The sequence below is a fragment of the Canis aureus genome, chromosome 23 (genome assembly GCF_053574225.1).
Source record: "Canis aureus isolate CA01 chromosome 23, VMU_Caureus_v.1.0, whole genome shotgun sequence".
Classification (NCBI taxonomy): Eukaryota; Metazoa; Chordata; class Mammalia; order Carnivora; family Canidae; genus Canis; species Canis aureus.
Genome location: NC_135633.1, coordinates 3,740,925 through 3,762,665, shown reverse-complemented (window position 1 = coordinate 3,762,665; position 21,741 = coordinate 3,740,925). Strand labels below are relative to the sequence as shown.

General features: G+C 37.4%; 1 protein-coding gene and 1 long non-coding RNA gene across 6 annotated transcripts in view; one reads left to right on the top strand and one right to left on the bottom strand.

Annotated features, from left to right (window-relative positions):
* The window catches only part of ANO3 (anoctamin 3), a 373,740-nt gene that overhangs the window by 29,311 nt on the left and 322,688 nt on the right, over nt 1–21,741 (top strand). The gene's annotated exons all lie outside the window — the stretch shown is intronic.
* On the bottom strand, nt 12,374–16,415 carry LOC144295229 (uncharacterized). Its single transcript, XR_013362568.1, has 3 exons — nt 16,163–16,415; nt 15,472–15,548; nt 12,374–12,729 (listed from the first exon to the last, which is right to left on the bottom strand). It is a non-coding gene; the product is annotated as an uncharacterized LOC144295229 (long non-coding RNA).

Sequence of the window (21,741 nt, the reverse complement as noted above, 5' to 3'; positions counted from 1 at the left end):
ATTTTGGGGGAAAGATATCAGACCTCTATCTAGGTTACAGACAGGGAGTGAAAACTTTGGAGCAGTGCTTGGAGGCAGGAGAAGGGATTTCAAATCAATCAGCTTCCCTTTCTCTCTCTCAATCTGTCTCTGCCTGAGCTTCAAGGAGTTGGAATGTCTATGTGTGTTGCTAACAGGCTGAGTTAAAAATGGTCTCTCCCACGTGATGGGCTTTCAGATGGCATTTGGGGAACACAAAGTAAAGATTAGGGAGTCAACCCTGAGAGAGCGTGGAGTCAAGACTCCCTACATCCTACATCCTACATCCTGATTAGGACCCCAGATCTATCTCTTACCGACTACTTGGCCATAGGCAAGTTTTATGTAGTCTTTTGCATTTTAGTGTCTCTCTGTGTATGGGGATAATAGTAATATGCTTCATAGGGATGAGGTAAGATCAAATTAGTTAGTATTTGTTAATTGCCCGGAACAAAACCTGGGACATATTGCATACTATAAAAAGTATTTTTAAAATATTTAGGAAGTAAATGTGAATTTAAATTCAAATTATTTTTAGATTTTTGTTACTGTGGAATTTCCTTTTTTTAACTTCTTATTTTAATTCTTAAAAATTAACAGGAATTTGGGCTGTGTGTGTGTGTGTGTGTTGTGTATTCTGTTTGAGTGACTATGGAGTTGGGGACGGGGGGTGTCTGTGTTCATGCCTGGCCCAGAATGTTAAGCGGAAAACATCTCCATTGTGGCCAGTGTGATAATGATGCTTATTGAACTGTGGGCAGGAGAATCCGAGTGCAGCCATGGTTCTCTGCTTCAGCTATCCCATTCTATAAGGAACTTCTTCTTCAGCAACTTTAACACTTCTGATATCTAGTTTATTCATTATTTTCAGTAAGTGAGGTAGGCATAACTGCATATTGCAGCCAGGTCTGAGTGCTGGCCCTGGGAAGAGGAATGACCAGAGACCTGGTCTTGTAGCTGTGCCTAGTAGTGTTAATATGAAGATGACCCTCTCTTGGAACCATCTAAAACCCTGGCTGATTGCTTTTTTTTTTTTTTCCCTATATGTTCTGTTTTAAATGTGCAGTCTCTTGTATTTTTCTCTTCTGTATTTTCCCATGCTAGTTCCTACTTTTATTTGACCAACATTTTAATTTAATTTGTTACACTCACTATCCCAGGGCTCTTGTCTGCTTCCTCACTCCTTTCCTAGATATTATCAATATCCAGTCAAACCCCTGACCCCTTTGTGTCCCAAGCAGATGCTTCATATCAGTGTTTACTTACCGCAGATTCATATCTGCCAAACAGCTGTAGTGATTTGAACTCCCCAAAAGGGCAGTATTAATAATCAGAATTTTTGTATGAATTAATGTGCAAAGCTCTTAAAAGAAAAAGTAGTAGAGCTTCAGACTATTAAAAAAGATAACCTTTTCTTAAGATTTTATTTATTTATTTTAGGGGGGGCAGAGGGAGGGGGACAAGGAGACCCCTTGCTGAGCAAGGAGCCCAAGTAGGGGTTTGATTCCAGGACCCTGAGACCATGACCTGAGCTGGAGACAGACACTTAACCAACTGAGCGAGGTGCCCCTAAAAAAGATAATTTTTTTAAAAGAAAAAGGTATATAAACCTAGAACCTCAGAACGTGGCACATACATATTTTTATATGTGAAAGAAAAGTGGGAGAGCTGCTGTCCCGCTGAGTGATGGCTTCAGTCATGGTTCCAGTTGTCACGGTAAATTTAAACTCCTGTGCTAGGTCTGCTAGATCAGGGTTCCTCGATCTTGGCACTGCTGACACTTTGGGCCAGAAAATTCTTTGAGGTAAGTTGTTGCCCTGCTCATTGCAGAACATGTAATAATATCTCTCTCTGGCCTTGACACACTAGATGTCAGAACCTCCTACCAGTTGTGACAGACAGAAATTTCTGGGCATTGCCAGATGTCATCCCACATGCACAAAATTGCCCCCAGTTGAGAACTAAAGCACTACACACTTAAAACATTCTTTTCCAGAAGATCTTCAAGCCCATGGGAAAAGATAGGGTGAGATGAAGAACTTTAAAGTAAATAGGAGTTAGAAATTTGGGCAGAGCTTCAAAGAATTGTATTAAAGTTTTTGTGTTATCTGAGCCTGCTTAATCATTCCATTTTGTACTTGGTGTTTGTTTTATTTGAGTAGAAATCTTCAGTAAATAGCAGTGCAAAGGGAATCATATCTTGTTTTTATTATGGTAAAATAAATAAAGCTCTTTTCCTTGGGATCTCTTGGTTTTTTTCATGAATATTTCTTTGAGATAGAGAATGCATTATTCCAGAAACACACGAAAGATAGGAAGTACCTCATTCAAAGCACCTAACCAGATACCCAGAGCCCAAGAGGAAAACTACAGGGCTAACGTCCTTATCTGTGGGCTTATAACTTAAAGCCACTGCTGTCCTTTTGGGTTGTGTTTTTATTATAATTTTGAAAAAATTCACAAAGTCCTCTTTGTGGTCAAATTAAAGATACCCGTTTACTAAATGCCCACTACTGAGATCAGGCCAAGGATGGATTCTCTACTTAGAAAGACCTCCTAACTCTGCCTAACCTTTTGCATATGGTAGGCACTGAACTCAATAGAATAATTCAACTTAATTCAAGAATGACTAAGTGGCAGAAAAAAAAAAATCTCAGAGAAAATTCAAATGGGAATTACTTCTGGCTTGAGAATAAGCAATGGTCCAGGATTTATGGAGCCTGAAGCCTGTGTAATTAAAGGGCCCCTTTCAAAAAACAATGATACAAGTTTATATATAAAATAGTTAGAAAGGGAACATTTAGAGTGGGAAAAGTAAATTACTACAATTACCCCTTTTTTTTTAATGCTGACAAATTGTACAAAAGCAAAAACTTACGAAAAAAATAAGTAACATGTTATTTTTGTTAATTAACTGCCTGACACCCTCTACCATGTTTTTTTTTTCCCCCTATAATTTTTGGCTTCCTGCTCTTTGATAGCCTCTTCATATGACCTTGAGTTTATAGTAACTTTTTCTATAGCAAGAACAAAAGCCTATATATTATTTCAAACATTGTGCTTGGTTGAACTGCCTTATTTTCATGTGAAAGTTATTTTTAGCTACACAATAATTTTTGCTAATGCCATGTAAGCTTTTAGAACTAATGCCAAATTTGGAAATACCTCTCTCAAGTTTCTTATTTATGATCTATAAGATTTGGAACAATTCCTTGGACATATTTCTGGCTTGGTACATTCCAAGTATTGTTTCTTTTTTAATATTTTATTTATGTATTCATGAGAGACACAGAGAGAGAGGCAGAGACACAGGCAGAGGGAGAAGCAAGCTCCCTGCGGGGAACCTGATGTGGGACTCGATCCCAACACCTTGGGATCACACCCTGAGCCAAAGGCAGATGCTCAACCACTGAGCCACCCAGGGGCTCCCCCAAGTATTGTTTCTTCTTCCCTTAAGCACAAGTTCTGGAGTGAAGCAGCATAGGACAGATCCATTTCCCAGCCACAACCACTGTCCTCACACCTTCGTGCCACCAGCATACCTGGTGCTGGGTATGTTCACAGCAGATGGCAGGAATAGGTCTAGAAGCCATCTCCACACTGGGACTGCCAGCAATAGCTTAATTCTACATCCATGCGTCTGAGAAGCCCATAATTATAACTCACAAACCAAAGATAACTGCGTTCCCACTTCAGCTTCCCCCTATTAGGTCACAGAGGTATGCACGATCACTCCAAGGTGCCGCTTGATAGAAAGTGAGGTATGACCCAGAAAGCTCAAGATACACAGAGACAACCATCCTTACGCATTATGACTTTTGAAGATTTTACCAAAAAATTATTATGGGAAAATATGAAGTGTGAGGCACCCTGAATTTTAAACTTTATTAACCTCATTATCTGCCTGGGGCATAACTGCAGTAGAAGAGATGCGCCATTTAATTGATCATTCCATGCCAGCCATGTCATTGTTTGGACTACTTCTTTGCATCTTGATTTTTCCTTGGAATTGTTTAAACCATGGGGCCCAAGCATAAAATTATCATGACTGCATACGAGATAGGCTGGACATTGTGTTTGTTCCTGGATTTTTTTTTGTTTTCTGGTAAAACACTAGACTGTAGGGTTAGGATTATTAGCTGTGGGTTTGGCAGTCATGGATTTAAATCCCAGCTGCACATTCACTGTGTGACTTTAGAAATGTTGTATCACTTCCTATGCTCGATTCCCTCATCTTCTACTTGAAGAAGATAAGGCCTCCTGACATAATTTCATAAGATACTAGATGTAAAGTGCTTAATATAGTATCTGGAACAAAGGAGTGTTCCATAATTAGTGGGGGGTGGGTGGAGACCCCTTATGTTGTCAGTATTGTGGAATCTCTGTGACTGTGGATCATATAATCCTAACCTTGGACTTTGGGGACCACTCGGATATACTTTGCCCCAGTATTGGGATCCAATATACATTTAGTTTTCCTACTAACTCAGCCTCTGCTTTGACACTTCTTGGATTTCCCAATTCTGTGCCTTCCCCCCAGTCTTTCACATCAATGCCACACACATTCTGTAGCCAACCCCATACATAAGCAAAATCCTGAGCCACCTTCCCAAGCTATTCGAAGGTTTCAGTCATCACTAATTTCCAACTGACCATTTAAACTATTGTTTGTAATGTTTATTCCTGGGCTGCCATTTACTTCTTAGACTTGAAAACTGATTGGACTTCACCACACTGATCTTTAAAAGTCTTTCTAAATGACATAGATCATAATGTGGCATCTACCCCCTGACTCTTTCTTCTTGCCACTCCTGGTCATCCTTTTCATTAGGCCCCAACCTGTGTGGTCATTCCTGGCAGCGTCCTCAAGCCCACTAGATACTGCCACATTGGGTTGATATCTTCAGTGGAAATTTTAAGTGACTCCTAGATCCCTAAACTTTTATCTATACTTCAGGAGGCAACACCATGTATTCTCATATTTTGCTACCATTACATGCAAGCCAACACCAACCCAATAGACTGGACAAAGTCACGTGAGGTCAGGTTTCTTGAGATATTGATGATGACATCAACCCAAGGTCCTTTTTGTTCTTCTCCTGTTAAACTCTTCTCCTGAAAAAACAGTCCCAAAGTTCAGTAAATATATTCATGGTTGATGTAGCCTTAAATGATTCTCAGTCCAGAGATATATTTATTTTCATTCATCCATTCATTTATCTATTTACTCATCCATAAATACTTTTAAAGACCTGCTGTATATACCAGCCACTGTGAAAATCTATGGAAAAAGAGAATAAATAAACTTTACTAATGTTTTTGGTCCTGGCATGCAATCGAAAGTCAAACTGTGGATTCTGCTTTGGAATGATCTTGTTTACTGCTCATCTCTCTCTACTGTCGCTGAAATCACTCTCTTTTTCACAAGTCAGTACGATCTAACCCCCAGTTCGTTATTAAGCCTTCTAAGTGGTCGCTCTGTTTTTGTTTGTTTTCCTGTTCCAGTCATTCCACAGAGGGAGTTAAAATATTCTTTTTAAAAAGCAAATCTGATTATGTCCCTCCCTTCCCACAGTCCTTTCAAAAATGTTCCATTGTCCTCAGGATGGAAATTAGAATCTTGAATCTGCTTCTCTTATTTTTTGCTGTTTCTCTCCTGTCCATGTTCTACATTGTATACCCACTGGCCTGGCATTTGGTTTGGTTCTGTGATTGCCTTCTGCCCTTTTCCATTCTATATATTCTATTCATGAGGCCTGGGACACTTGTCCCGCCTCTTCCATGTCACCATTTTAGTTAGCACATTGCCGTTGCCCCATTTACTTCCAAAAGTCACTTTATCAGAGCAGCCTTATTAATTAGGCCACATCCACAAATTGCACTACCACTTCTTGTGTTTCTAATATTATAGTAAAATGATGTCTAGATTTCTTGGTCTTTCCTACTGGACTGTAAGTTTCCTTAGTAAGTACAGATTAGTCTGTAGCTTGATCACAGATTGCATGCAGTGGCACTTTGGAGTGCTTTGTTGAACAATGATGGCAAAGGAATGAATAGCTACTGCTCTCTAAGGCCCATAGTCCAATGAAGTGATCAGAGAAGTAAAAAATCAATGAGAATCAGGTGTGATTAAGAATTCACGAGAGAGGGGCACCTGGGTGGCTCAGCAGTTGAGTGTCTGCCTTTGCTCAGGGCGCGATCTTGGGGTCCAGGTCCCACATCGGGCTTCTTGCAGGGAGCCTGCTTCTCCCTCTGCCTATGTCTTTGCCTCTCTCTCTCTCTCTCTCTCTCTCTCTGTGTGTGTGTGTGTGTCTCTCATAAATATAAATAAATAGAACCTTAAAAAAAAAAAGAGAACTCAAGAGGGTCATATACAGAACATCATGGAAACACAGTACAGGAGAAACTGAGCCATCCAGTAGAGAGGGAAAGATTTCAAGAAAGTTGATGTTGGAGTGGAGCCTTTTGGACTTGTGTAGGGATACACCTTCAGAGAAGAGGGCTAGGTTTTCCCAATGGAAGGCACAATAGATGATAAATAAGGCAAGGGGCACAAAAGAACACTGTGTGTGCCAGGCACAGCAAATAATACTTTGTGGGGTTCCAGGGTGGCTCAGTCGGTTAAGCATCGGACTCTTGATCTCAGCTCAGGTCTTGATTTCATGGTCAGGAGTTCAAGCCCCACATTACATGATGATGATGATGATGATGATGATGATGATGATAATACTCTACATTTGGGGCATGGGGTGCACATGGGACAAAAGCAGTCAATGAAGCAAGAGAAGTGGACAGAAACCAGATCTCCAGGGACCTTGAATTTATAATACCAAGTGACTTGTAAATTAATAGAAGCCATCTGTTAGTTTTCAGTAGAAGAGTGGCAAAACCAGTTTCTTATATGCTGTAACTATTTCTCATTTCCTGACTCAAATGCCCCAAGGAGGAGCAGTTTCTGCTGGAATCACTCTAATAGGTACCACCCCCAGCAGCCTCTTTTAGTAAAATAACACAGCAATAAATACTGCCCTGCTACACTTTCCTTTTTTGATATCAAATACTTCTTGAAGGTTTTATTTTATGTTTTTTTTTTTTAAGTCACATAGTCAAAGCTGCCAGATTACATTTCAACAAAAGGCAAGGAAAATAGCATAGCATGATCTTAGTTTGGTTAAAAAATCTGCTTTACCAAACTTAAATATTAACTTATAAAAATTCACCCTAAACTCTGGGAAAAAACGTGACAATTTATATTACTGAAAAGTTTTCCTATTGCCTCATGCATTGGCTGTATTTCATTTTATGCCTCCAATGATTTTCTTCAGACACCTGCCTCTATTCAGAAACAAGCTCCTTGGAGTAACTGCTTTATCCCTGAAAGCCTTGGTGGATCGCCTGTGCACTGGAGCCATCTGCTGGTCTGATTAACAACACGTTTCCATCTTTGCTCTTTGGGAAAAGGTTGATAAATAGCATGGAATCAAATCATTTGTGGAAAAGAGATGGTGAAGCAATCAGTGATTCATCTCTGTGGTCACCATTGAGAAGTTCCTTCCCCTTGTATCTCAAAATAAGCTCTCGACATTTATTTTTTGATCCTGAGCTATAGGATGAAGACAGCCTGATTCCACTTGTTTGCTTCTGGCAAACCTCTGTCTTCCATCTTGCCACTCTTCCCAACACCATGTCCCCCTCCCCCACCAGCTCCAGTTTTGTGTGACCAGTGAGTTGACGACATTTTGCTTTGGGTACACACAATAATGAACTCGTTCAACAGAATTCTTGTTTCCTTGCCTACTGCGTAGACAAATAAAGCTGTGGTCAGCTTTATTGGTTAAAGTCAAACCTAAGAATAAAGGAAAATTGATCAAGAGTTTAAAATTGTAAGCCTGCCTATATAATGTCATAATCTATCCGACTTCAACACAGCTAAGCACCTCCCTGAGCGGCACATGAGTTATCATTCTAGTGACATAGACACAATGTACCCTCCTCGGTTGGGCCCCCAGATGTCTACACCAGATCACACGTTTGAGATGTTGTGGTTCATATCTTGGCTTAGCAGAGAGGACACGAGTAATTTTAAGCTTATGCTTTTGTACAGTTCTGAAATAATGTAGTTGGTCATGGTGAGATGTCAAACGTAACACTAAGCCCTTGTGGTTCCTATGGCCTACATACTTTTCAAATGCTTGATCTGTTCCCACAAGCTGGTACATTCCCTTATACCAGCGTGCATTCTCAGTTTCCCTCTGGTGAAAGCTTTGACATTGGACTGCCCCATGATGCTAGAGCAGTGTCTGTGCTCCTTCTAAAACAAGGATAAAATCCTCACTGCCACAGGGTAACAAGGAGTCTAGCATGAAAACCTGATATTGGGGCAGTCGGGGTGGCTCAGTGATGTAGTGCCTGCCTTCAGCCCAGGGCGTGATCCTGGAGTCCCGGGATCAAGTCCCACGTCGAGCTCCCTGCATGGAGCCTGCTTCTCCCTCTGCCTGTGTCTCAGCCTCTCTCTCTCTGTGTCTCTCATGAATAAATAAATAAAATCTTTAAAAAAAAGGAAAACCTCATCTTGATTTTCTGCTTTCTAATCCCATTCCTGGCATCAGTTGTCACAGGTTAGGTCTTAGATAGGCAATCCCTGAGATTGAGAGAGGTGTAATATATTTGCTAAGTCTTTAGTAAAGAATGCCTTTGGGATCAATACTCCTGAAACGGAGGTGGGGGAAATAGGACTGAGCAGCAGAACGGTTGGGCCTTTATACCCACACTTCCCATCAGTCAGTGGATGTAGACTAACCATGGAAGGGCGGCAGGCTCTTGAATGCAGTAGTTGTTGTCTCTGCGACTAAGACAATCCTGGAAGGACTAAAAGCTGAAGGGAGATCTGGTGGCGAGTCTTTTGCCAAAGCAGTATGTATTTTTTCAATTGGTTGAGTCTGTGTGTTCAGAAACTGAATTAATAACTTTAAGATTTTGGTGAAGAAAAAATAATCAAGAATGGCATCCTATGGCAAAAACTGCCATTTCCGGGCCAAACTCATGCGGACCCTCCAATTATTTGTATTGTGCTACAGCCTACAGTGATTTTTTGTTAAGGCTCTTATATCTTACATAAACAGAACTTTTTTTCTGAGTAGATACAAGCTCCACCATATTAGCTTCAGGTAGAAATTTCTCTAAGGTTCCTGATCAGTCAATCCAACTAGCATTAACTTTCCTCAGCCTAGAAGTCTCAGTGTTGGTAAGATTCAAAAACACAGTGCCTTTAAGTGTTTGTAAAGCATAACTGACAACATAATTGTCCAACCCGATAATTATTGCCAAAAGCACATAAAGCTTTGAGTCATGAGCGTGACGTGATGCCTAGATCTCCCGTCCCTTTTTCTGTGACCTTGAACAAGCCATGTGACTTCAAGCCATTTACTTCAATATTCCCTATTTGTTGACTCAGTGTATTAATACCTACTTCATCCCTTTGTGAATATAAAATAAGAAAATGGATATAAAGGAACTTTGACAAAGGTAAAGTGTGTCATAAATGCCATGAGTAGCTCCTTAGCTCTGGGCGTGCAGCCCCCCTCTTATATCTTGGTATATATCCTAAGTTGGTTTTCTTTCTTTAGAGTGTACTTTGTGTGTGTGTATGTGTTTAGAATGCTAACCCATCCCCTCATTTTGTTGTTGTTGTTACTGTTGTTCTTATCCTACCCTAAAAAAAAAAAAAAATCTTACCACCTACTTGTAAATGATGGATGGCCCTCATCTCTTCTCAAAACTAACACAGAACCTCTCCTCTTCACTTCTTCTTATGCTAGGTGCCAACCTGAGGACCACTACTTCTTCATGAGCATATTTCCTGGGTCCACAGCATATGTTTTTATTGTTATTTAAGTTCAAGACCCTCCATACCTATAAGAGGTTACAAAAGAGGTTAATTTTTAAAATTGTATATATTTTATATATTTATTAAATATATAAATAAAATTGATATATGTAAATAAATGTATATATGTGTGTATGTGTGTTTGTCTGTGTGTATATATATATATATATATTACCCAATATTCAAGTTGTTATGTCACATTGCATGCATCAGAAATGTCAATACACAAGTAAAGCCAGAATTTGAACGTGAATAAAAGAAGAACAATTATTAGAGATTTCTTATTCTTCTTTATTCTTTTACTGGGCCATAGTAAAATCATTGCTACTTTCTGATCCTTTACTCTTAGCCTAAATCTGTTTCAGAATCAAAGCTTTCTTGCTTTCTCCTGAGATCCATGCCATGCAAAGGAAGGTAGGCCACCCTGAGATGAAAATAGACTGGCCAAAAGACTTGAGCCTCCTGTAAATATGACTCTTTTTAAGACAAGATTTTAAGTGAGTAAAATCATAGAAATGGATAGTTCAACAAAATAGGTTGATTTATTTGTAACCCATTCTCTTCTCTTTGAGCAGAGAACAGAGGAGGAAATGGACACAGATAGGAAAGCATTAATAGTGAAAAGTAATAGGGATATGAGTATAGGACTGGAGGGCGGAGGGTCTTCAATAGTGAATCCTTGTTAATGAGGACAAGTCAGCATCTCTGCAAAGAGGCTGTAAGATACCTTGACTACAAGAAGGAATAAGTAAGGGGTAGATGAATCTAAAGGCAGTTTCTATCCCTCCTCTAGATTGAGATTCTTTCGATTTACTGCTTCATTGGTTAGTTTAATTTTGAAATAAGATGATTCTTTAATGTCATTCTTATTAAAGATCTGTCTTTTCACAAGAATGTTCCTGGTTCTTCTCCAGAATTTCCATTTCCTGTTGTTGTCTTGTAGAGTTTTCTTTTAGGTGACTCATGGATAAGATCAGCCTGCGGTTAAATCTGAGGCCTGTCCTAAGGAGTCCTGCCCTGTGATCAGGGCTTTTGGTTTGGGTCAGGGCCCTTTGGAGAACGTGTTCCAGTCTGCTAAGACTGCTCAAGCTCTCCGAGAATCATACTTAAAAGAAGAAAATGCAGACAAGTCGCCAGTGACCCACTATCGCCTTGCATATTCATATTATTCCTTTGTTTTGATGGAGATTCAGTAGAATTCATAGTCTATGATTTCTGAGAAGGTAACTTGTCCAACTTTGTCTCTGACATACTGATCAATAGTAGTGAACCAACCATCTTCAATTAGTGGCATTATTGCTCAAAAACAGAAGAGTAATAAACTACACTTGTCAACACAAGGGTAAGAGAATGTTATGAATCAGAATTAAGCCTCTAGGGCTTCTTCTCATAACCCATATATCTTTTGAAACACAACTTGAATTCTATATGCCTCAATTCCCTCCTGAATAAAATGAGTATAATGAGCCCTGCCTCATAATCTTATTTTTAAACATGGATTAGGGTTATGAATGTAAGATACTGGGCATAGTTCTTGCCAGATAGTAGTCAATACATGTTATGTATTATCATTATTATTATATAATTATAGCTTGTTCTGAGCCAAACAGTTAAAGTATTATTCTGCATCTTCTAAGGTGCATGAATTCAGGCAACTTGTAAATCTTTGAGTTGATTTTTATTTAAGGCACCTGATACAGAAACGGGGCTATAGTGAAACATTTTATATGTATTTGTTCTTTTCCGTTTGAAGCTGGCTTTATCAAGTAAACCTGCTTTGAGGAAGGAACAACTCCCCCCCACCCCACCCTGCCCTTCTAATAAATGAGCCTCAATTTTTCTTCTAAGGAACCTTCCCTGTTTAAGTTCTGTAAGGTCTGGTTGGAGATGGTCATATTTAGCACAATAATTGTCACCTTGGTTTTGGTCAGTGGATGCAAGTATAACTTAATTTGAACCCGTAAGAGTCAAGTGTAGATGCCCCTCCAAAGAAGGGGGAAGAAGGAGGTGTAAGCTGAGGATATGCACTCCTGGAGCTGCCAGGGACCTACATGCTCATTCTGTAGAGAGAGTTTGCCTGACAATGAAGCTAAAAAAGGGGATGGTGGAGTGAAGAGGAGGAAAAGTGAACCAATAATATCATTGGAGGTCCTTGACCCGGGTGTTCTTGAAAAAAACTCTTAGCCCTTGGCTTCTTCTTTATAGGAGTCAATAATTTCCTGTCTTGCTTATGTCAGTTTCAATCTGGTTTCTGTCTTTGCAGCCAGAAATCCTTAACAATAAGAGTTTGTAGGAGAATTGCTCAGTGTTATAGTTCCCCTCAGAATGAATACCCATCTCCGATTTCAGGATATATTACGGCTATTATTCCAAGCCTTTTTTGTTCACATTCCTAAAATCTTACAGAGATTAAGTTAGTGCTGCATGTGGTTCCTATATTGTTTTTATTAAATACTTACCTATGTCACATATGCTGCTTTCTGTTTTTCACTCAGTTTGAATATCTGGGCCCAGACTGCCATTGGGAGATTGCTTTGAGGCAATAGTAGGCTCCAGATACACTGTCCTTGACATCATGGAAAAGATAGATTCTGAGATAAAACTAAATGTGTTATTTACAGAATTTTTAAAGCAGTTTAAACACAGAGCCAGAAGCACTGAAGCTAACATAGTGATCATGCATAGACTCTACCTACTTTATCAATGGCCAACATGCCTCACAGGTGATTTACAGACATACGCACTCCCCGTAGCACATCCCTTCAGCTTCTCCTCTATGTCTTAGAAGGTATTTAAGAAAGTTACAGACACGGTTGTCCCTTTTCCTATATAAAAAAGTGAATATTTTATTCTTATGTATAACCATAGCACAATGATCAAAATCAGTAAGTTAGCATTGATACAATTCCTTTATTAAATGTGTGTATATGCATATGTGATATATATGATACACATATATGTATTCCATTTTTTGTCCACTACCAACACTTTTGTTGATTCTTTCTACTCATTTTCTTGTTTGTTTATAAATGTGAAGCATTACCATGGGTCTAAAGCCAGATATATAGGCAAAAGGATACTCAGAGGAATATCACTTTCCTCCATCTCTTTTACCCTTTTCACTCTGATTCCGTGCACCTCCTGAAGGTCGCCAATTTCAATATAATGGAATTTATCTTTCTGTGGGTTTTTTTTTTCGCACAATGAGCAAGTATGTATATATATTCTTATTTCCTCTTCTTTGTAAAATTCTATAGGTTATCTTTCATATAAACAGAGTATTTGTAGAGCTCTCATTCTGTTTTTACAGCTACATACTATTCCACCTTGAAAATGCATCATAGTTTTTTAAATCATCTTTCTATATGTAATCATTCAGGCTGTTCTCAATATTTTACATTTATAAAAAAATGATTCAGAGACGCCTGGCTGGCTTAGTGGTTGAGCATCTGTCTTGGCTCATCCCGGGATCGAGTCCTGCATTGGGATCCTTGCATGGAGCCTGAATTTCCCTCAGCCTGTATTTCTGCCTCTCTCTCTGAATCTCTCATGAATAAATAAATAAAATCTTTAAAAAAAATGATTCAATAGGCAAACTTGTATACATATTTTTCATAGTGTTATAAATAAAATCCCCAGAGGTGAAATTGCTAGATCAAAATGCAAATACATGTGTAGTTTTGTTGATTTTTGCTAAATTCCCTTCAAAAGAGATTGTGCCAATTTGCATTCTCCTCAACAATGCATTCTTCAAAAGTTTTTTCTTGTTATTGTATTGTTTCAAAAAAGGTTGAAAGTTTTAAAAAGACAAACCTTTTATGAAAGAAATAAGTGTGCATTCCTCAAATCTGTGAGATTTGATGGTGTGAAACACTAACTCAAATGTCTGGAAAGTATTCAATTACCAAGTACTAGATTCATTTACTCTAATTCTTATTGAGTCAGAAATAGGGTTACATGCAGTTTCAATTTCTTTTTAATTTGGGAAAAATATATACTTTTACCCAAACTCAGTTATTCATAATCTATAATTATCAAGTTATAATTATCAAATAATTATCAAATTAATTATTCATTTATTATAGCTATAATTTCTTCTTATTATTCTGGGCCCTTTTCTATCATGATCCCATGCATTGAGTAATTAAGATTTTGAAGTCTGACAAAACTGGGTGTGAATTCCGGAGTTTTCATTTATGTGATATTAACAGTTTGCTTATCATCTCTAAAATCTGGGTTTTTAATTCTATATAATTGATTCTAATTACATTTCCTACTAAGTACATTGTTAGGATTAAGTAGAATTACTATGGAATCTTTACATACAGCATCTGGAATAGGGTAAGCTTCAAATTATATTTTTCATTTCCCTGAAACATTTTGGGGAATAAAATAAAATTTTATTTTATTTTGATTTTTAAAAATTGTGTTTACTTTCTTTTTGTCAATGTTTCATACTTTATACTTATGTATTTGTCAAAATATGTTTCTTATTGCAGAACATCTTAGATAATTTTATTTCGAGATTTTACAAATAAAATAAGGTAAATCTTAAGAAATTGTAATTTTTTAAATGATTCTCAAATATATCTGAAGATATTTTTCTTTTTCTAAAAAGCACGAGTCATAGATGAAAAACAAACAATACTGTGTCTGTTTCTGGTTTTATAATGAGGGTGAAGAGCTTTACTCTTTACATCTTTTAAGTGTAGGTAAAAGGTTCTATGACAGACATCCAGACATCTATTCTCTTAGTAAAGTGAAAATAATTAGTAACAGAAAAGCTATATATGCCCAAATGCATGTACCAAAATTTAGATGCCAAGGTTTTTTTATTCTAACCTTTATTCTGTAGTTTATAACTTAGCACATTGCATATCAGTCTTAATCTTTACTTAAACATTTTACTGTGCTCAGATGAAAGTGTTTATGAATGTCATAAGTTAGTGGGAGATGTAAGAGCTGGACCGATTCTAAAATAAAAAAAAATCCTTCTCTTACATGAATATGGCAGACAAAAACTGGATTGTTTACAGGAACCATTAGATAGGCTGTGTAGTAATTTTTTTAAACCAAAGTTTAGAAGTTTAAACAGTTTCGTGAATCTCTTTATGAAAATATCAATCTCCACCTCTACTACTATCTTTTGTGATAACATCGTGTGTGTGTGTGTGTGTGTGTGTGTGCGCGCTTGTGTTTAACACAGGACTGAACTTACAGGATGTGTAGCATATTAACCCAATTAGACTAGCTTGTCCATTTAGCTTGTGGAAATCACAAAGAGGAAACTTGCTCATTTACTTTGTCAGTACAATTTCTATAGGAACAATTTCTATGGGAATCTCTCTTAAATTTAAAGCTAAAAACTGGTTAATTTGTATTTACTTAGTATGACATACTTTTTTTTCAGTACGTTCGAAATTAGGTTTTGAAATCAGTGCTCTTAATTTAGCATCGTACATTAAAACTGAAAAGACATAGGAAGTAATCTGACTTATTAATAGTCTCTAAAATTTGCATCCTCAAAACATTTTTATTTACTTATTGCCCATTTGTTGGGTACTTACTGAGTGCCAGGAAATGTTCTAGTCTTCATATAATTGAACAAAACTGTCAATGATTCTGCCCTGGTGTTGATCACATCCTAGAGTAGAAAATCCATGAAGTATATGAATATGAACGTTACATAGTATTTTAGAAGCTGATAGGTGTTGTGTGTAAAAAATAATGTAGAGCAGAGGAAGGAGGATTGAGGGGTCTTTATATTTTTACAGATCGTTGCAAACATCACTTGTTGCCTAGAAATTCATTATGTCTGGATAGTATTTAACTATTACTCTATTTTTGGACAGTTATTTCAAATATTATCCAAGATATGGAAAATCTGAATCCAAAGTTCTACTAAATTTAGACAACTCCTCTAAGCATTTCATGGAATTTTGTTAATTTTTGTCTAGAATTTTTCGATATTTATATTAATTATAATTTGGATTAAAAGTCATTTACGGATTTGTATTCAGGTTTTTGAACCTGACATCTCTTATTTAATGAAAATCGTATTATATATTCACAAATGCATCAAGACATTATTAAATCATTTATATGATAATACATTGCTACTTTAAGCAGAAAAATAATACCCCAAGCACATTGTTATTCATGTGGGGACAAGTTGGTGACTTCCCATTTATGCTAAGTAGAGCTCTGTTTTATCGCAGCAAGAAGCAGGGCTAATTTGCATCTCCATTTACATCCAACCTTCTGAAAATGAGTCATGACTTGTGGCTGAGAGATTTCTATTGCTTGTTGGAAAGCGTAGCACTGTCTAGCCTTCACAGCTCTCTTCTGGCTGTCCTTTCTTCCTGGAACTCTTTTTCTGTAGATCAGCTTCTTGGGTGGCCCCTTCTCACAACCAAGGACTCAACTCAAATGTCACCCCATCAAAAAGACTTTCCTCCCATGTTATTGAAGCAGCCTTTCTCCTTGATTACATCCTCTGGGGTCCATTTCATTTTCCTCAGGACTGAAGTTGATTCATTCGTTTCCTTGGTGATTGTCATTATGTTGTCACCTTGTCCTTCTACTTTGGTCCCCTGAGTGCCCAGCACTTGTCCAACGTGGTCTCCACCATAACTTTGGGCTCAGCTAAGTGTCTGGCACATACTAAGTGCTCAAGAAATACTTGTTGAGTGAAGAATGAAAAATGATGAGCACCCTAAAGTTTGCATAGTTAAAATATTCCAGGAAGTTAGTCTCCTTAATTTAACATTTTCACTCTAGTTATTTCCATTGCTAGATTAAATGGGAAATCAAATTGATACTTCATGAAAAAAATGCATTTACAATAAAGTAGTATATTATAGGGTTGTATAGTATGGTATGTTTATGTTTAATACAACGGTTAAAATCATGGGCTGTGGAGCTAGATCACCAGGCTAATTCTGGCTTAGCTGCTTACTTGAACAAATTACTTCACTCCTTTTTGCCTTTTCATCTGAAAAATCAAAATAATTATAGTGCCTACATCATACAGTTATTGCAAAGATAACTAAATGAGTTTATTCCCCTGTAGTGTTTATGGTAATGCATAGTACATAGTAAACATTTGACAATATTAGCTATTATTGTTATCATGATTATTGTTCAGTGACCGTACTTCTCATTCTCATGGTGACCCTTGTGCATAAATAAAAAAGCACAAGTGTGATCCCCACATATCCAGTAAAATTGTCCATAAAAACTCAGTTTAAAAAAAAAACTCAGTTTTGAGCAATGTTCATATTTTTAATCATACCAATGCTTCCCTTGATAGTATAACTGTTTTTCAGAAACGCATTTTCAGTGCTATTATAGAAAAATAAAACACTGGGCTATTTCAAAGATGCTGAGTATATGAGTGCTGAAGACTACTTGGCAGAAATTATATAAAGTGCAAACGTAGCACCTTGTCCCCAATTTCCTCTGCCTCTTGAGGATCGTTTTAATTGAAATTGGTCCCCAGAAATACAAAATATTGGAGCTAAACTTTGCTAAAATGTGTCCTTTAAATATGCTTTCTTTATTTCCAATGCTTGGGTAAATAGCATGTTACATTTCTTCTAAACTTAATAGATGACAGGAACTCAATAATTCCCCTGACCCAATCTAAAGCTCTTGCCCCACTGTGAAAAGAGACATCTTACTGCGCTTGAATATCCTGTTTGAGATTCCTCAGGCTTCAAACATGACCATTAAGTCATATGTTAAATGCAAAGAGCAGATTCAATGCTATAATGAGAACAGGAAGACCCAGAAAAAATACTGCAACACATTGGCATGTTCTCCCAGAACTGAGGTAACCTGAGGCTTCACATGGGCAACAATGACTTTGGCAAATAGCATTTCAATTTATTTTTATTTATTTTATTTTTGTTTTTTAATCATATAAGATGTTTTAATTTTATTATTTTTCCAAGTTTTTATTTAAATTCCAGTTAGCTAACACACAGTGCAATATTAGTTTCAGGTGTAGAATTGAGTGATTCAACACTTACACACAACGCCCAGTGCTCACCACAAGTGCCTTCCTTAAGACCCATCACCCATCTAACCCCTCCCCCGCCCACCCCTCTAACAACCCTCAGTTTGTTCTCTCCCATTAGGAGTCTGTTTTATGGTTTGCCTCTCTTTTTTTTTTTTTTACCCCCTATGTTCATCTGTTATGTTTCTTAAATTCCACATATGAGTGAAATCATATGGCATTTGTCTTTCTCTGACTATTTCACTTAGCATAATCCCCTCTAGCTCCATCCAGGTTGTTGCGGTCCTAGAGGAGAACCCCGGCAGTAACCTCTTTGACATTAGCCACAGCAATGTTTTACTAGGTAGGTCTCTGGTGACAAAGAGAATGAAAGAAAAATAAGAATATTGGGACTTCACCAAGATACGAAACTTCTGCACAGCGAAGGTTGCCATCAACAAAACTAAAAGGCAAATGTTCAGAATGGGAGAAGATATTTGCAAATGACATATCTGATAAAGGATTAGTATCCAAAAACTATAAAGTATCATCAAACTCAACATGCAAAAAACTCAAATAATCTAGGTAAGAAATAGGCAGAAGACATGAATAGACATTTTTCCAAAGAAGATATTCCTATGGCTAATAGAAGACACATCAAATGATGCTCAACATCACTGATCACCAGGGAAATACAAAGCGAAATACAATGAGATATCATCACCTCGCACGTGTCTGAATGGCTAAAATCAACATTAGAAACAACAGATGTTGGTGAGAATGTGGAGAAAAGGGAGACTCTTACACTGTTGGTGGGAAGGTACAGCCACCATGGAGAACAGTATGGGGGGTTCCCCAGAAAGTCAAGCTGTGTGTTTTTTTCACATATATGCTTGTGTGAGATAGTTTCTATTACAGTTTCTGCTTCATCCTAATAATGGGCATTTCTGAAATATGATTGGATTTAGATGAAAAAGTAATCCGAAGTGCCATAGCTCCTAAAAAAAAGCTCCATGCCTCAAAATATAGCCCCTGATTTAGTCTGTGGTCCTAAACTTCACCATAGGATTCTATACTCCTCACATATCTACCCAACAAACAAATACATATCATACTAACTCTGTGCACGTTAATAATAAACACTTAGGTGTTTTCCTTATTTATGCTTTCATATATTCCTGCCTTTAAAGAAATTACTCTTTAGTAAGAAACATGTAGACCAATATCTTTAGTTCAAATAATAAATGCCAACATAGTAGCAAGTAATAGCTAGTATTTGCAAAGCATTTACTACGTTTACAGAAACTAATATACTATTCTGTATAGCTTACTTAATAATTCCTATAATCTCATCATGTAGTACTAATAATCTCAATTTTACAGATAAGAGAATTGAGGCAAAGGGGGTGTGAATCACTTAGGCTATTTAGAAAGCAAGTGGTAGAGCTGGGATTCTAATCCAGGTAAGATCTTCACTCCAGGGCCCACATTTTTAATTACTCTGCTACAATCAAAGTTTGAATATAATTTTACCAGGACAAGGATAAGTAAGATGCAATTAAGCTTTGAGGTGAGATGCAGAATAGGGAGTTTTCAAGGAAAATGAGCGGAGATATGACAATCTGAAATGAGATTTGACAGATGCCTAATTTTCCAAGCAGATGATCAAAGGATAAGTATTTCAGGCGAGAAACAAAAGCAGAGAAAGAGAGAGATTGATGATAATTGAAATTGTTGTAAACATTTCTTTGCCTCCTGAATCATGTTCAAATTAATTAAACTAACATTGAAGGGCCAATATGATCTTCCCTCAACCTAAATATCTAGTCCTTTTTTGTTTTTGTTTTTTTTTTTACTATTGTCTTCTGCTCTTTACCTTACATATTGTAACATGTTGTTTCTTCTTCCATCTTCATGCTTTCCTACCTCTATTTCTCCATATATGTTATTCCATCCATATGAATCTGCTCTGTAGGTCTCTGCTGTTCATCTTTTACTTAATCTTCAAGGCCTCATTCAGAAATGCCTCCCCCTTCATAAAACATTTCCCTCCATGGCCAATCTTGCATTTCTCTTCCTATTCTGCTCCATAGCACGCACTTCATACTTCTCCGTGTTGCCCATTACTTCCCACACACAGTTCACCTCTTCATGTATTTATGCATCATTCTGTTCATCCATTAATAACTACGGGGCTAGCCAGCTATCATCCGTCTGTACAAATCATCTACCAAAAATGTTTTAATGCAAAGTTGTTTAACAGCAGGTAAAAATCTTGGGCTTTGTAATCTAACACAACTGGCTGGGATTACTAGCCCTGAGTTTACAGACCATCTAGCAAGTGTGCTCCACAATCTGAAGTTATATTTCCTCATTCTAGAAGTGGACAGAAAATACATCCCTCAGAGCACTGTTGTGAAGATTAAATCTAATGGTAAATGCAAAGCGCTTAGCTCAATATGAACATTAACGAAATGATAGCCATGATCATTACTATTGTTTAGAAAAGAGGAATATTCCAAGGAATATCCCAATATTCCAATCAGACATTTAAGAATCATAGATGAATAATGCATCAGCGTTTCCCAATTTTTGGTGTTTATTCTAATTGTATATAATCATCACCCCAGGAGCTTATTAAAATGCAGACTCCATGTGGCTTTACTTCCAGACACTCTGATGCTCTGTTTTGGTTTGGGGCAAGAATCTCCATTTTTAAGAAATAACCTGAGTGACTCTATTGCATATGATTTGGGGGCTGTATTTTGAAGACTCTGAAGAAATGCCAAAGCGAAGACATGGCCAGTGAAAATTCTCAGCTAGAAAAACAGTATGTTTATTAGCCAGACGTGCCAGCCTGGATGTAATCAATCTCTTATCAATCTCTTTCCCATTTTCCTCTCTCTTGTTTGAGAAGAGAGGGGGGAAAAAAAAAAGCTTTTTTTCTTTATGCATGATCTACCCAGATTATATATTCTTTGCAAAAATACAGGCTTTGATGCTTACATGTAAGAATTCTCACATATCATATTTCTTTGATTTACAGAGAACAAAGGAAAGCTGTAATAAATCAAAAAAAGGAAGATTCCATATAATAGCAAAGATTTAAAGATAAAATCTATTGTTTATATAAAAGATTCATTTTTGTTTGATTAACTAAAGTTATCTTTTTTCCTGAAAAAGCAATTGAGAGTTCTCCATTGTGATTTTAACTATTCTCAGAAACAGAAAACTTCGTCATGAATAGCCATCAGAATATTTCCTGGGCAAAGAACACCAGTGTCCTTCTATGAATCTCAAATCAAGTGAACCTCAAATCAAGATCTTATGGGAAACTGAATTTGTTTTGATTCTATCTGCTTCTTTGGGGTTTTTGTGATTTGAATACCTAATCTCATTCCAGAGATTCTGACTTAAAGGAAAAAAAGTCTCAAATGAGGCCCAGATATAAGTACTTTTTAAAGTCTCCCAGTTAGGGACACCTGGGTGGCTCAGCAGCTGAGCTTCTGCCTTCGGCTCAAGTTGTGACCCCAGGGTCCTGAGATCGAGTCCTGCATCGGGCTCCCTGCATGGAGCCTGCTTCTCCTTCTGCCTGGTCTCTGCCTCTCTCTCTGTGTCTCTGATGAATAAATAAATTTAAAAAATAAAATTAAAAACTAAATAAATAGAAAATAAAATCTCCCAGATGATTGTGGTCATCTAGGTTTGAGAACCACCAGCGTCCCAAAATGTGACTTCTAGCTTCAATTCTACCAGAAGTGCTTGAATCAGTGCTTACAAACACAAATACCTGATTCCTATCCTGGCTATTGAATCAGAAATCTCTGAGGGTGGCTTC